Source organism: Manis javanica, chromosome 1 (assembly GCF_040802235.1).
Source record: "Manis javanica isolate MJ-LG chromosome 1, MJ_LKY, whole genome shotgun sequence".
Lineage (NCBI taxonomy): Eukaryota > Metazoa > Chordata > Mammalia > Pholidota > Manidae > Manis > Manis javanica.
Genome location: NC_133156.1, coordinates 129,924,074 through 129,939,662, shown reverse-complemented (window position 1 = coordinate 129,939,662; position 15,589 = coordinate 129,924,074).

The window sequence follows — 15,589 nt, the reverse complement described above, 5'->3', positions numbered from 1 at the left end:
GACAACTGTGAGACAGACGGTACATACCATTAATAGACCCAGGAATTTAAAACCACCACCTCCTTCTGTTAAGAACTGCTCACTCCTTCCCAGCTAAAACTGAAATGCTTTGTGTAACAACTTGTTGGGCATGCCGCTATCGTGAACATCCCCTATGAGGCCTCACCCCACAATATTAATCCCGTTATTGTTCACATCCCTACTTACATCAGACCTTTTCCAATGCTGAAGCTTCTCCAGTAATGTATCACCCCCATGATTCTTACCATCCTGTGGTTTGAGACTTCCCCGAGTTCCCTCAGACCAATTATGACTGCTAGTGAATCTGCTTCATATCAGAAAATCCTGTGTCCTCATCCTTTCCATTGAACGTTCTCTTCAGGTCTCTGCTCTGACGCCAAGCTGGCTGTTGTCTGAAGGTTCTCTTCCATTACATATTTCTCACATGAGAGATGATATTACTGCTATAGCTACCACAAAGCCTAGAGTTGGGGGTCAGCAATCTGCTTGCTTGCCATAGATTCTCACTTCTTTATCCATGCTTGCCATAGATTTTCTCAGACCTAACTCTCCTTGTTGCAACAATTTAAAAACCAGATGATCACTCTTCATTCACTGAAGCTAATTTCTTGGGTTAATATCCCACCCACCCCCTTTTCTATTCTCCTTCCTCCTGCTTCTCCCCCTTCTCCTCCTTCTTCCTCTATTGTTCTTTAACCACGGTTATCATTCTTAAATTCGGCAATCACTTAGATGACCCATGCAGAACTTGACCCCTTGATGTCTCATTTCCAATGATTATTTCCTCTCCTCTTCAGCTGTAACCTCATGGTTATTACCTACCAAGAGTGGGTGGTTTACAAACAACAGAAACTTATTTCTCACAATTCTGAAGGCTGGAAGTTCAAGATTTAGGCACCAATACATTCAGTATCCAGTATCTGGTGAGAGCTAACTTTACATCTTTTGATGATGCCCTCCCGTGGGGGAAGGGATGAAGGATCACTCTAGGTTCTAAGAGCACTAATCCCATTCATGAGGGTTCTAACCACTTCCCAAAGGCCCCACCTACTAACAGCATCAGTTGGGGCATTAAGAGTTTAACAAATTAATTAGCTTAATTAATATGTTAGTTAATTAATTATTATACTAATAATTAATTATTAATTGAAAATTCAGGCCATAGCAAAATTATGTATGTTGTTTTTCCTGTAAGATTGTTTTCCTTAAATAAACCTTGCTTTCCACCCATGTGTGTGTTGACTGGTGTTCCTAACCTGTGGCTTAATTCCTAGACTTGTAATTATCAACAAAAGCATGAACGTGTTTTTTTGTGTTTTTTTTCTTGGTACTTTTAAAAATTATTAAGGTATCATTGATATACACTCTTATGAAGGTTTCACAAGAAAAACATTGTGGTTACTACATTACCATATTACCAAGTCCCCCACATACCCCATTGAAATCACTATCCATCAGTATAGTAAGATGCCACAGAGTCACCACTTGTCTTCTCTGTGCTACACTGTCTTCCCTGTGACCCCCCACACACCATTTGTACCAATCATAATACCCCTCAATCCCCTTCTCCCTCCATCCCACCCCACCAAACCTTGCCCATCTCTCCCCTTTGAAAACCACTAGTCCCTTCTTGGAGTCTGCGAATCTAATGCTGTTTTGTTCCTTCAGTTTTGCTTCCTGTTACACTCCACAAATGAGGGAAATTATTTGGTGATTATCTTTCTCCCCTGGCTTATTTCACTAAGCGTAATACCCTCTAGCTCCATCCACGTTGCTGCAAATGGTAGTATTTGATTTCTTCTTATGGCTGAATAGTATTCCATTGTGTATATTGAACACCTCTCCTTTATCCATTCATTTACTGATGGACACTCGAGTTCCTTCCATGTATTGACTATTGTAAATAGTGCTGCAATAAACATAGGGGTGCATATGTCTTTTTGAATCTGAGAAGTTTTCTTTGTGTAAATTCCCAGAAATGGAATTCCTGGGTCAAATAGTATTTCTATTTATAGTATTTTGAGCAACCAACATATTGCTTTCCACAATTGTTGAACTAATTTACATTCCCACCAAAATACAGTAGGGTTCCCCATTCTCTGCATCCTTGCCAGCATTTGTTTTTCCTAGTCTTTTCTATGTTGGCCATCCTAACTGGTGTGAGGGGATGATATCTCATTGTGGTTTCAATTTTCATTTCCCTCATAATTAGCGATGTGGAGCATCTTTTCACATGCCTGTTCACCATCTTAATTTCTTCTTTGGAGAAATGTATGTTCAGCTCCTCTGTACATTTTTAAATAGGGTTATTTATTTTTTGGGTGTTGAGGCATGTGAGTTCTTTATATATTTTAGATATTAACCCCTTGTCAGATATGTCATTTACAAATATATTCTCCCATACTGTAAGATGCCTTTTTGTTTTGTTGATGGTGTCCTTTGCTGTACAAAGATTTTTAGCTTGATGTTGTCCCATTTGTTCATTTTTGCTTTTGTTTCCCTTGCCTGAGGGGATGTGTTCAGTAAAAAGTTGCTCCTGTTGAGACTCAAGAGATTTTTGCCTATGTTTTCTTCAAAGAGTTTTATAGTTTCATGACTTACATTCAGGTCTTTGAGCCATTTCTAGTTTCCTTTTGTGTATGGGGTTAGACAGTAAACTAGTTTCATTCTCTTGCATGTAGCGGTCCAGTTTTGCCACAACCAGTTGTTGAAGAGACTGTCATTTCCCTATTGTATATGCATGGCTACTTTACCATATATTAATCGAACATATATGCTTGGGTCTATATCTGGGCTCTCAAGTCTGTTCCTTGGATTTTTGGGTCTGTTCAAATGCCTGTACCAAATTGTCTTGAATACTGTGGCTTTGTAGTAGAGCTTGAAGTCGGGGAGCATTATCGCCCCAGCTTTATTCTTCCTTCTCAGGATTGCCTTAGCTATTTGGGGTCTTTTGTGGTTCCATATGAATTTTAGAACTATTTGCTGTAGTTCGTTGAAGAATGCTGTTGGTATTTTGATAGAAATTACATTGAATCTGTAGATTGTTTTAGGCAGGATTATCATTTTGACAATATTAATTCTTCCTATATATGAGCACAAGATGTATTTCAATTTACTGTTATCTTCTTAAATTCACTCATGAGTGTCTTGTAGTTTTCAGGGTATAAATCTTTCACTTCTTTAGTTCTATTCCTAGGTATTTTATTCTTTTGATGCAACTGTATGGGGTTTTTGTCCTTCTTTTTGTTGATGTGGTGGATGATGTTGATGGATTTTCAAATATTGTACCATACTTGCTTCCCTGGAATAAATCCTACTTGATCATGATGGATGATCTTTTTGATGTATTTTTTAATTTGAATTGCTAATATTTTGTTGCATATTTTTCATCTATGTTCATCAAGAATATTGGGCTGTAGTTTTCCATTTTTGTGGTGTCTTTGCCTGGTTTTGGTATTAGAGTAATGCTGGTCTCATAGAATGAATTTCTAAGTTTTCCTTCCTCTGTGACTTTTTGGAAAATTTAAGGAGGATGCGTATTACGTCTTCACTAAATGTTTGATAAAATTCTGTGGTGAAGCCATCTGGACCAGGGATTTTGTTTGTAGTTTTTTGATTACCAGTTCAATTTATTTGTTGGTAATTGGTCTGTTTAGATTTTCTGTTTCTTCTTGGGTCAGCCATGGAAAGTTGTATTTTTCTAGAAAGTTGTTCATTTCTACTAGGTTATTCAGTTTATTAGCATATAATGTTTCATAGTATTCTCTAATAATTCTTTGTATTTCTGTGGTGTCTGTAGTGATTTTTTCCTATCTCATATCTGATTCTGTTTATATGTGTAGACTCTCTTTTTTTCTTGATAAATCTGGCCATGGGTTTATTTATTTTATTTTTTCAAAGAAACAGCTTCTCCTTTCATTGATTTTATTGTTTCATTCTTCTTGATTTTATTTATTTATGCTCTAATCTTCATTATGTTCCTCCTTCTACTGACTTTTGGGCTCATTTGTTCTTCTTTTTCTAGTTTCATTAATTGTGAGTATAGACTGTTTATACGGATTGTTCTTCTTTCCTGAGGTAAGCCTGCATTTCAATATCCTTCCCTCTTAGATTCATGGCCTTTGCTGAATCCTACAGATTTTGCAGTGTTGAGCTGTTGCTGTCAATTGTCTCCATATAGTGCTTGATCTGTTTTTACTTAGTCATTCATCTATTGATTATTTGGGAGCATGTTGTTAAACCTCCATGTGTTTGTGGGATTTTTTTTGTTTTCTTTGTGCAATTTATATCTAGTCCCATACCTCTGTGGTCTGAGAAACTGGTTGGTACAATTTCTATATTTTTTTAATTTAACTAGGCTCTTTTTGTGGCCTAGTGTATGATCAATTATTGAAAATGTTCCATGTGCACTTGAGAAGAATGTGTATCCTTCTGCTTTTGGGTGGAGTGTTCTGTCAATGTCTGTTAGGTCCATCACTTCTAATGCATTTTTCAGTGCCCCTGTCTCCTTACTTATTTTCCTTATTTTCTGTATGGTTGATCTGTCCTTCAGAGTGAGTGGAATGTTGAAGTCTCCTAAAATGAATAATCACTTTCTTTTTCCCCCTTTAATTTTGTTAGTATTTGTTTCACATATGTAGTTGCTCCTGTGTTGGGTGAGTAGATATTTATAATGGTTATATCCTCTTGTTGGACTGACCCCTTTATCATTATTCAATGTCTTTCTTTGTCTTTTGTGACTTTTTTGTTTTGAAGTCTATTTTGACTGATACAAGTATTGTAACTCTTGCTTTTTTCTCCCTATTAGTTGCATGAAATAATTTTTTCCATCCCTTCAATTTTAGTCTGTGTATGTCTCTGGGTTTGAAGTGAGTCTCTTGTAGGGAGCACATTGATGGGTATTATTTTTTATCCATTTAATAACTCTATGTCTTTTTGTTACTGCATTCAGACTATTTACACTTAGCGTGATTATCAATAGGTATGTACTTATTGCCATTGCAGGCTTTAGATTCATGGTTACCATAGGTTCAAGGGTAACTTCCTTACTATCTAACTGTCTAATTTAACTCACTTACTATACTATTTCAAACACAATCTAAAATTTCTTTTTTTTTCTCTTTTTCTTCCTCCTCCATTCTTTATGTATTAGGTATCATACTCTCTACTCTTTGTCTATCCCTTAACTGACTTTGGGGGTAGCTGATTTGATTTTGCATTTGCTTAGTAATTAACTGTTCTACATTCCTTACTGTAGTTTTATTTCCTCTAGTGACAGCTATTAGCCTTAGGGACACTTCCATTTATAGCAGTCCCTCCAAAATAGACTGTAGAGATGGTTTGTGGGAGGCAAATTCTCTCAGTTTTTGTTTATCTGGAAATTGTTTAGTCTCTTCTTCAAATGTAAATGAAAATCTTCCTGATAGAGTATTCTTGGTTTGATAACCTTCTGTTTCATTGCTTTAAATATATCATGCCTCTCCATTCTGGTCTGTAAGATTTATGTAGAGAAATCTGATGATAGCCTGATGGGTTTTCCTTTGTAACTGACCTTTTTTCTCTCTCTGGATGTCCTTGACTTTGATTTTTTCCATTTTTATTATTGTATGTCTTGATGTTTTCCTCCTTGGGTCCCTTGTGTTGGGAAATCTGTGCACCTCCATGGCCTGACAGACTATCATCTCCTTCCCCACATTGGGGAAGTTTTCAGAAATTACCTCCTCAATGACATTTTCTATCCCTTTTCTCTCTTCTTCTTCTTCTGGTACCCATATAGTGTGAATATTGTTCTGTTTGGATTGGTCACACAGTTCTCTCAATATTCTTTCATTCCTAGAGATCCTTTCTTCTCTTTGTGCCTCACCTTCTTTGTTTTCCTGTTCTCTAATTTCTATTTCATTCACTGTCTTCTCTTCTTCATCTAAGCTTCTTTTAAATCCCTCCATTGTATATTTCATTTCAGATACTGTATTCTTGAACATTTGTATCTCATTTCTAAATTCTGCCCTGAGTTCTTGAATGTTTTTCTGTAGCTCCATGAGCATGGTTTTAATTTTTTTTTGAAATTTATTTCAGGAAGTTATTAATTTCAGTTTCACTTGGCCACCTTTCTTGTGTTTGTGGAATTTTTGTTTGATCCAGGCTCCTTTTTCATTTCATATTTGTAGGTGGTGCCCTCAAGTGCCCAGAAGCTCTAGCCTCTGGAGCTGCTCAGCCCCTGGGGTGATGGCTAGTGTCTCAGGGGAGTGGCAATGGTGATTGTTGGGAGTTAAGAGTTCTTTCCTGCTTCCCAGCTGCAGTGTCAGTGGGCTGAGAATGCAAGCAGAAGCCTCTATGTTTTGCTCTTATAGCTTCCATAGGTGGGGCTGCCCTCTTGCTGGCATCATGCAATGGCAGGAGCACGCAGTTTCCAAGTCAGTGCTGGCCAGGAGGGAGGAGCAGCAGGTTGTGTATCATGGTGGGGGGGCCTTGTAGTTTTGTAACTAGCAGGAGTATGGAGTACCTGAAGCTCCTAGAGGTTCCCTACCCACTGGGCATTGTCCATGCTGACAATTTTGTCCACCTATCCTTTCTCCTGAGCAGTAAGCTCTGCACAATCTTTATCCCTTTAGCATGCCTCTCACTGTTAAGAAGTCTGTCAGACTGCCTGCCTTTCTTTTGTCCCAGAGCAGCCAAATGTGGATCCCTGTTTTCCACAAGCAGCTGGAATCTCAGTCTCTCCAAGTATTCCACCTGTCTTATCTTTCCAACCCCACTAATCTCCAGAGTACCATGTAATATAGATTCATGCTCTCAGTGCAGATCTCCAGGGCTGGGTGTTCAGCAGTCCTAGACTCCAACCCTTCCCTGTTCCATTTCTCTTCCTCTATCTGGTGAGCTGGGATGGGGGAAGGGCTTGGGTCCTCCTGGATCGCAGCTTTGATACTTTACCCTTTTCCTTGAGGTCTGCTTGTTTTCCCAGGTGTAGATAGTCTGCCACAGCCTTCTTTCCTGTTGCTCTTTCAGGATTTGATGTATTTGTTATATTTTCATTTTATATGTGGTTTTGGGTAGAGGTTTCTCTCTTACCTCTCACACCACCATCTTTAATCCTCCTCTTGCGTGAATATGATTTTTTCAAGAAGCCCAGTTTTGTTACTCTGACTTAGACTTTCAAATCACTCCCTCTTTTACTGGATGCCAACAATTCTACCTCCCCTGCAGGACCTCTTATTGACTGCCCCTTTGAGGTTCTCAAATCTCTGCTCACTCATGTTTGAGCTCATAGCCCATTATCAAAACCATTTCCCTGTATACTCTCTTGTTCAGTTCTCATTCCAGACTGAACACACATTGCCTCTAGAGAATAATACTTTTTCAGAAAATTATGACAAAGAAGATTTAAAAGAGGAGCATTTACGTCATGTGTGTAGCAACAAAATGTGGACCGTGGACAAACTCTGGAATCATGCAGTGATCCATACACCAAATAAGGCAGCAGAGGTAGAATTCTGGAGTCAGAGTTACTGTTCTTAATGCTCTTTTTTTTCATTATAGTTTGTGAGCTCTGATATTTTCTAGGCTTTATAAAGAAGATGAAAGTTTACAAAGTTCACAGAAACCTTGAAGTCTATCCTTGGATATTCATAAATCTTGTAGAACATGGATGGCTCAAACAAGGCTTCCACTGTTTATAGTTATACTTATCACATGAAAACTACTGTTACCATTGTTACAGCTGCTATTACTATCACTATTAATAATAATACCACTAATTACAATAAAAGCAATTTTATAAATGTCTTAAAGCAACTCTATAAGGTAGATTTTGTTTTTTATTGATACAGGGCAAGGAAACTTATAGCTGGTAAAGTTATTAGATCAGATGGTTGATAGAACCAGGAATAGAATCCAGTTCTACATAAGCTTAATTCTATCCTCTTAAGCACTGTATTATAAAGCTTCAAGCTTCAAATACCTCTTGGCAGCACAGTCCATCACCATATAGGTACTGAGGGGCAAAGGTACATGGAATCTCCCCTGGAGAAATTCCCCAATCTTCATACACAGTATTGAATTATATCTAAAATGCTTATCCTTGCTAAAGAGGTTTTTAAAAATATCACATAGAATATTATCAAGAATAGGAAAACATTTATCACATTTATCATAGGAAGCATGAATCTAGATTTAGGATAAGTTCTAGGAATGAATTAGATTAGAAGAACATGCCAATTTATAAATGATTTATACATATTAACATATTTTAAAACTTTCTTAACTGGCTCATGGGTAAACATTGAGAAATACATATATATATACTTGCCCAGAATATGTTAGTCAGAAAAATATTCTGAAAAGAGTGTTATAACAGATATTCCACTGATACCTACATTTAAATAAAGATATTTTTAAAACCCCTAACATTTTGTTCATCTATGTATCCTTTTCATACATGGAGAAGCACAGAATAGTTAGACAGTAAATGGCATATTATTGGCTTTATATAAGTTTCAAACAAAATGAAAATTTAATAAAAATCCTGTCATTTATTTTCTTTTTTAAATTAAAATAGGTTTGCTATAAGTTTATACATTAACACTGTATGCTTATCCTCCAAGTCAGAGAAGAAAACCACTCAACACACCAATAAAAGAAAGTTTCTATTATCATTTAACATGTAAATTAAATCACCCACCCAATGAATTTTAAATGAATGGGATCATACCGTGTTTGTTATTTTTATTATGGACACTTTACAATCTTTTGTTTCAACACTGCTTTTGTCTCTCTTATTTTCCCTCATCCATTTCCCTCTTTTCTTTTACTACCCCTTCCTTCCATGTCTGTAATGACATTAACAACCTCTTTTATAATTTTCTGTATTTTTATAATCATATTTTAAAACCTATGTATATGTTTCTTTGTATCTATGTACCTATGTCTGTGTCTCTTATCTGGGCTCACCATTCTGAGATTCCGATTCTGCTCTTCTAGGGTAAAGGCCAGACCCTAACAGTTCCTTAGCCCCTATGATTCCAATTGGCAGATAGTTCAGATAAGAGCCCCAGGCTTGGGAATTGATATGAGAATGGGCTTACAGATTCAGCCCCCAGTTATGTTCAGGGGAGGATCTAAGCATGTGACTCCCAGTAGTCTCAGAAGACCAAATTCCAGGGCTTCCAATTGCACTATTCAGCACTCAAGGTCAATGAAATTTTTGATCCCTCCTCACACTTACTATTTGTTTGTTTTGCATACTTCACAAACACTGTTTTCTGACAGGAAATTCTGTTCTCTGTATTTCTTTTTTAATCCTGCAGGACAGTATACATACCACCTCCTCTGTCACAGGATAGTAATTCACTCCTCTTTGGGTATCAGTCACTAATGGACGTAAATTTGGACACAAATTTCCTTCTGTCTCTTTTATTTGCTTATTGGCATCTCTCTATATGACACCATAAGTTTGGAGGCAGGAAGTTTTTCTTATTTTATACATTATGGTGCTACCAGCACAAACATGATTATGTGCCTGGCATATAGTAGAGATTATAAAGGGAGACCTTTGATTTTTAAAGTAGCCAATTGGTTAATATGTAAGATGTCAATTTTTTTTTCTAAAAGAAAGAGTGGTCTGTAGTTGCCTCATTATCTGTAAAATATGACTAATCTTATATATACAGCAGAATACCTTAACAGGCAAAGCTGGAGATATAATGATTACAAACACACCTTAAAAGGAGATGTAATTAGTCAACACTGGATTTCATAGTTTCAGCTATTGTGTAGGAAGATTAATATCTTAATGTATTAATTTCAGTTCTTAAAATAAAAAAAATGCATGCAGAAGAACCAACATGTACTTATATCTTGTTTAAGAATAAGCGCTGTTTTTTTTTTCCATAATAAAAGCCTCCATAGTTTGAAAAACAACCATGATGGATATTATACTGGGTACTTTATAAATTGACCTCATTGAATCTCCACAGTAATAGAAAAAGAGACTGCATGAATTTTCTCACCCTACAAATGAAGAAATGCATGCTCAGAAATGGTCAATGTAAGGACCAAATCACACAGCTAGCAGGTGGCACAGCTGAGTTTGAACCCTGATGTATTTTACTCTGACACTTTGTTATTTCCAGTGTGCCATATGTGAGAACATATTCTGGGCACACCTGTCTGATTTTATAGTCTTCCCTTCAGGGAAATGGGATTGATAAATTAGACTATAATTCCAAGTTTTCCATGTGCTACCTATGTGAATCTGAGCAAATTATTCAATATCTCACTGTAAGGAACAAATGAGTCAATAACATTTCTGTAGAGACCTAAGTGACTTGCATCAAATTTAGAATTTTTTTTTTTGAAAAAAGATAGAAGTTCCCCTACAGGGACAAGCCCTCATCTATTTCAAGAATTCTTCTGGTTCCAGTGGCCTACACATTTTCCTATTTGACATTGGCCATTCCTCCAGTTTAGCTCCTGACTGGGCCAAGACTAATGTTTTGTTTTGCCTCAGTTCACTCACAGCTAAAGTCTCAGTTGTCTGACTTTTTTCACTTTGGGATTCCAGACGAGTACTGAGAGCTAACATTGAGTAAGCCTGCTCACATAATATTAACTCAATTATGCAGAATGTGGCAAGGGCAAGATGATCGGGAAAAATTACCTTTTTGCATGTAAAGAAGAGAGATTGTCATAGTATTGCTACAGAGAAAACCAAAGGAGGAAATACGAATTGTATACACTGAACCCCTGCCATGTACAACAAGGGAACATGTCTTGCCCCCTGATTTACGGGGAAGAAAAGCACAATAGTGAAAATTTGTGGTAGTAATCTCACCAGCATCAGGTTTGTGCTTTATGTAGTAAACATTCCTAGGGTAGGGAATAACTCTGGTTTTGTCAGCTTCATATATAATTAATTTTATTTAATGTGAACATGTATTTAAAACAGTAATTTTTTAAAAATTCTGTCTGACAATCTTTGTTTCAGTTGGAGTGTTTTACATCATTCATATATAGTGTAATTGCTAATATAATTGGGTTCAAATCTTCCATATTGTTCTTTTTTCTATTTATTATTTTCTCTTTATTCTTTCTTTCCTGCCATTTTTTGTATTTGTTTTTTAAAAACTGCATTTATTTCATTTTCTCTCTCCCACTAGTTTTTTCTCCCACTAGTAAATAAAACTTTTATTACTATTTCTACTGGCTGTCTTAGAAATTGAAAATACAGCCTTAATATTTTAGAGACAACAAATACATATTTTATTATTAGAGTCAGTTTAGTATTTTACAGCATATAAAACAATGCAAAAGATAATAATGGAATAACTTCATTTCCTGTGCCTATTTTTTGTGAAATTGTTGCTATATATTTTAATTCTATAACATTGTATTTAACATTGCTTTAAATAGGGAATAATATTTTATATTTAATCATGTATTTGTCACTTCTAATGCTGTCTATTCCTTGTTAGATATATCTGCTTCCATTTAAGATGGAGCATTTCCTGTAGTGGAGGTGAGACTATTCTTATTTCATCTTCCCCTTTGAAGCATATTTTTGTTGGACATGGAATTCTTCACTAACTATTCTATATTCTTCCATCACTTGAAAGGTAACATTTCTCTGTCTAGTGGTGAGACAAAGCTTCTGTTGAGGAGTCAGTTTTCTTATTACTGATAAAAGATAATGTTTATTTTTCTCTAGCTGCTTTTAAGATTTATTCTGTACATTCCATTCACTGAGGGTTGATTATGATTTTCCTCAGTGTAGTTTTTTCTCTTCTTGCAGTTTATTTATTCACTTTTTGGAATACGTGGTTTGATGTCTTTTTTTTATATCTGGAAAACTATTGTTCATTATTTCTTTTTAAAGACATGCTTCCATTCCATTCTCCCAATCTCTTCTTCTTCTAGAACCTCAGTTACATGTTTGTTATTTGTTTTTATCATTTTCTAAACTTCCCTCATGCTCTCTGCCTTTTCCATTTTTTTATCTCTCTCTCTAGTTTCAGGTAGGATATTTTCTCTTGAACTGTCTTCAAGCTTTACAATCCTATTTTGTATTTGCTGATACCAGCCCAGTTTAATTCATTTTATTAAACTATTTTGTCAACTATTTTCTCTATTTAACATATTAATCCTCACTGTGTTGGTACTGTGCTTTCTCCAATATCTGAATTATTTTTAAGTATGCTTCTATTGACAGTTCACCTTCTGAATATCACTTGGCTTTTATCTCCTAACATGTCCAGTGATTTTTATTGTTTACTGAACATTGTGGGTAATACGTCTTGAGAATTTGGATTATGCTATCTTCCGAACAGTGTTGATATTTGTTCTATCAGTTTAATTCTCATGGATTTCCTTGACCCTGTTGTAACTTGGTTTAGGCATAGGAGGGCAGATTTAGTTCTGTTTGCTCTTTCTCCTAGTGCCTTTCAGGGTCTTAAATGAACATTCAAAATCTTCACTGCTATCTTCACTGGGTTCAACAGACTTCAGCACTTTGAAACCTTACATTTCCAGTTGGCTTTGAATCTCCTATTATCTGTTCTGCCCTTGGTATTTCAAACTTTTGTGTTTAGTGTGTATAGTCAAGGACACCAGGGGAATTTTTGTGTATATTTTAGAGAATCCTTGTATGGAGTTTCTACATTTATCATGTCTTATCTCCAAAACTTGCTTTTCCTGGCTGCCTTGGTTTCCAATCTCTATTTCACCCATGCAGCAATATAGCCACTTCTGCTTGTTCTCTGTTTTCCTGTGCAACTTTGGAAAACAAACCTAGGGAGAAAGCTCACATAAATGCAGAGCTTCCTTTTTACTTTGCCTTATCTCAAATATCATAGTACTGAATTGGTTATTGTCCCAAAGAAAAGTTGGTCTCTCAATTAAATTAACCTCAAGTAGGAAAGGAATGACTCAGAGATTTGCTATTGTTATCCCTCCTCTTTACATATGGTTTATGTAATGCCTTATGGTGTAAAATTTCCTCTGACACACATGCCTAAATATGAGCCATGTGCTCTTATTTTCAGGTAGCTGAATATGTCAGTTTATTTTTTACTTCCATCTGTTGATCCCTTTGCCTAGAAAGTTTCCAGTTCATTTCAATCTCTCCCTGCCTGCCCATTCTACCTTCAAACTCAGTCTACCTGAAGAACACATACTCAAGACATAGCTCAAATATCACTTCCATTGTAACTCTTTCTTCTCTGTTTGCAAGCAGAATTGAGCTTCCTGCTTTAGGTTCCAAAAAACATTGAACACAATTCTATATTAGCATTTTTATATTTAATATGTTGTGTGCCAAACTATATGTTTTTTAAACAGAACATTTTTGTTCTTCTATTATTTGTATTCTTTTCTCTCCCACTATAACAGAATCATGGGGAGAGGTGATAATTAATACTTGTTAGGTAAAAAATAAATGACCATGTAAATAAAAAGTGTAATAATACATTTGATATTTTAGGCAATATTCATATGATATATTTAGTGCCTTAGGTGAAGTCTCTTGATTATCCAAACCACCTCCCAATGTAAGATCAAAAAACAAACAAAACAAGCAAACAGACAATATCATCTGAGGTAGAGAAAGTTTCCATAATACGTAGTCATGAGTCCATTACTGGGAACCTGTTTTTCTAAGAATTCCAGAATCCACATTCTTTTCGCTAACCAAAACTATGTAATTCTCCATTTGGATGGAATTTTTAGCAGAATTATCATTTAAATTCTGCAGATGGCATATTAAGACAATAAGAAATAAGAGAAAAGCTTTTAATTCTGTTATAATGCAAATGAATAGAATAGAATTATCAAAGTGAGTTGAGTATAATCTCTTAATAGGCATATACAGCCACATACCGTGGTTGTGCACTTATGGACACATGTGCACACATGAGTATTATATATATATATTTTTTTCAAGAAAGTGTATGTTAAACTTGGTATATATTGCAGATATTGTTAGTGCGGTTCCTGACCACTTCAATAAAGTAAGTATCACAATAAAGCAAAGTCAATGAATTTTTTGGTTTCCTTCTGCATCTAAAAGTTTTGTTTAACACTATACTGTAGTCTACTGTAAAGTATACAATAGCATTATGCCTTAAAAACAATGTAATATCTTAATTTAAAAATACTTTATTGCTAAAAAATGCTAACCATTATCTTAGTTGTAATCATTGATCACAGAACACCAGAACAAATAAACGATAATGAAAAAGTTTTACATACTGCAATAATTCCAAAATGTGACAGAGACATGGAAATGAGGCAATGCCATCAGAAAATGGTGCTGAAAAATGATTGCCACACACTTTCAATTTGTAAAAATGCAAAGTCATAAAGCAAGCATGATAAAATGAGGTATGCCTTTATTTTATTAAAATGGAATTTATAACTTCCAGAAAAAATATGACATTCTGAGAAAATATTCAAAATTTCCTAGAATTAGAAGGCACATACATAAAATACATTTGTATAATTTGAAATAGTAAGCATGCAACCAACTTAATTATTATCACTAAAAATTCATAAAACTGTAAATTATATAACCAAATATCTTATAAACCTTTATAAATGTGTACACAAATGTTCTCTAAAAGTTAAGCATAAATGATTTTAATATATAAAGTGATTATTCTATTTGAATAGTAATTTATACCATCTAAGTGAAATCATTCTTTTGTTAATCACTAATATAAAAGTAGAAAAGGCACTTGTGATAATGTATTTAATTATGAACTGTACAGTGAGACAAATTTAGGCAGAATTATATATCTCCTATTGTTCTACCAAGAAAGTGGAATAAGTTTCCTCACTGGTATTGCATCTGAATAGAATTAAGTTTTCTGTTTCAAACAGGTTTTATCAATCACACAGTAAGTCAAAACTATTTCTGATCTCAGCATCTTAGACTTTATCCTGCCATTATGTAATACCACTGATTAAACCAAAATGCAAAAGTGCATTTATAAATGGTTATCTAAACTCAAACTACCAAACACACTGAGACTGGGCTTACTCGAAAATTGATTTTTTTAAGTAAGACACAGTTTCAAATTTCTTTGTGCAGAAATATCTTTGTCTCTTTCTCTTTTTTTTTTCTATTCCCCCACTTTCTTCACTTGGAGTGATTTCTAGTTTGAGACACATTACTGGCAAATAGTAACTAACCATGAAATCACTGCATCTATGTTGACAATTTAATTACAATGTGCAAATAAAAAAGGATTTCCAATTTCTCAGTGTCTTGCCAATGGGTTTCAGCCCCAGGCAAATTCGGTATGGATTCAATGTGACCAAAGAAATGACAGTAGACTATTCGTGGAGTGAGAGGGTTATACCCAACTTTATTTCCATGGTGGCAGGTCAGTCACTAGAATCCTGTTCACTCAGAGCAAGTCTGCATGCAGCAAGCTGGTTTCTACCTCTGGGCCTCTCTACCTGCACAGCCATTCTCTGGGCCTCTGTCCTCAGTGCTGCCACCACTCCAGCCTCTGCTCTCCTGCAGCCTTGCAGCTGTGCCACCATGTCACCCAGAGCACTGGGTAGAGCTTTTTAT